This window comes from Arachis ipaensis, chromosome B06, assembly GCF_000816755.2.
Source record: "Arachis ipaensis cultivar K30076 chromosome B06, Araip1.1, whole genome shotgun sequence".
NCBI lineage: Eukaryota > Viridiplantae > Streptophyta > Magnoliopsida > Fabales > Fabaceae > Arachis > Arachis ipaensis.
The window spans coordinates 125,649,854-125,651,878 of record NC_029790.2 but is presented as its reverse complement, the minus strand read 5'-3'; the positions used below and the strand labels follow the sequence as shown (position 1 = coordinate 125,651,878).

Below are 2,025 nucleotides of genomic sequence, written 5' to 3'. Positions count from 1 at the left end.
TATTTAATTAATAAAGTGATTACTAATATAAAAATGTCTTTATGTAAATAGAGGTGGAAGTGAACTTAGCTAAGTCGAGTTAGACCAAGTTCAAACTCAACTCACAAAAATTGAGCTTGGTTCGCGATTCGACTCATTAACAATTGAGTCTATTTCTTAAATTAAAATTCGGCTCACCAAAAATTCACGAGTTGGCTCGAGTTGACTCAAATAATAGGAACATAATTTATAATTATATTTCAATAAATTATAATTTATATATTTTAAAAAATATTTGAAAAGATCAATTTTATATATTGTTTATCTATCAATAAATTATAAATTTTTTATTTATGTCCTATATTAAAATTATATGTAAAAAATAAATATAAATATTAAATAATTAAGATTGTTATATATATATAATCGAGCCAGCTCACGAGCTAATGAGCTGAGCTTATCCAAGCTCAAGCTCGGCTCATTTAATTTATGATCGAAGCCAACTCACGAGCTAATGAGCTGACCTTATTCAAACTCAAGTTCAACTCATTTAATCTATAAGCTCAATTACAGACTCAAACTAGGCTCATCAGCTCACGAGTTCAGCTTATCGAGCTATTAACGAGTCGAGTTCGAGTTGCATTGACTCATTTCCAGCTCTATAAGTGAATCCTGGATTTGGATTTTCTAAATTTTAGATTTCACTTTAGAGGATAAAGTGTGATTTCTCATCATTTATTTCATAAGTGAGACAAAAAAAAATATGAGAGAGAAATCATTCAAGAGTGAGAGATTATATTTTACCTTCTAAAATAAAAATCTAAAATTTAGAAGGATCAAATTCGAATAGGATAATAGTCAAAATATTAATACACATATTATATTAAATCGTTTAATAAAAAATGTCAAACTATAAAGTTATTTTTATTTTCATCACTTTCATTTAAAACTTCAACCGCGCAAATATGTTTTTATTTACTTTATTATATATTTTATATTTAATTTGTTTTTTTTATGTAAGTGTAATTGGTTTTCTATTTTTTTAAAATGATTAAAAACACTTGTAAGTGTAATTGGTTTTCTATTTTTTAAAAATGATTAAAAACACTTGAATCTCCAAGTTACGTTTAGAAACTTTTTTTTGTTCAGAAAATGAAACTAAAACTCAGTTTTTATGATAAGTTTATATATAGTTAATTAGATTTAAGTTTATGCATTGCACAAGGGTTAAGTAGTTGTTGAATGTAAATGCATTTATGAAGAAAATATAGTTAATATTTAATAATATAGTATATGACAGGGCAAAACGGAACAATAATCGAATTAAAGTGGTTCCTTTGGTCCTAACTCCTAGTTCTTATATTAAATATTGTAGACATCTAGATCGTAGAGTTAATTTTAGTTTTATTTTATGCATCACGCACCAAACAATGTGTCTTTTCTTTTATCATATATTCACTGTTAAAATTTATTGATTTATAATGTTGTACATATATAACGAAGAAATTGCTCGTATTAGCATAACCATCTAGAGTTGGAAGTTAGCTGGAGAAGTAGGAGTAGAAGCAAGTATGGATTCAAATTAAGCGACACATGGAAGTGCTTCTAATTTCTTTCCATCGAATTAAATAAATAAATAAGAAAATGAATAATTGTGGCAAAACTTAGTGTGGCACAAGGTGATATCATAACAGTATTTTCCAAGGTACTTGTTTGCGCACTAGTGTATCTGTTTTGAGGATTATTCCATTTACCCCAAAGGGAAACAAAGAAAAATAAAATAAAATTGGTTATTGATTTTTCAATTTACGGATCTTAATTATTACAAGTTAACTCTTTAAGTATATTCAATAGTATAAATAATATTCTCAAATGCTTTATTTTTATGCTGACAATAGAAAAAAATTTAAACTTAATCTCATGCATGAATATAAATACTATCTAAACTCTTAAACGAATTGAAGTTAGTTGAATGATCAATTAACTCGTTTACTTAAATAAGTGTTAGAAATTTAAATTATATTATATATATATAATAATATATAG

At 25.8% G+C, this 2,025-nt stretch overlaps 1 protein-coding gene across 1 annotated transcript in view; it reads left to right on the top strand.

Moving 5' to 3' along the window:
• LOC107605287 (carotenoid cleavage dioxygenase 7, chloroplastic) overlaps positions 1-2,025 on the top strand; it is a 10,872-nt gene that overhangs the window by 3,372 nt on the left and 5,475 nt on the right. The gene's annotated exons all lie outside the window — the stretch shown is intronic.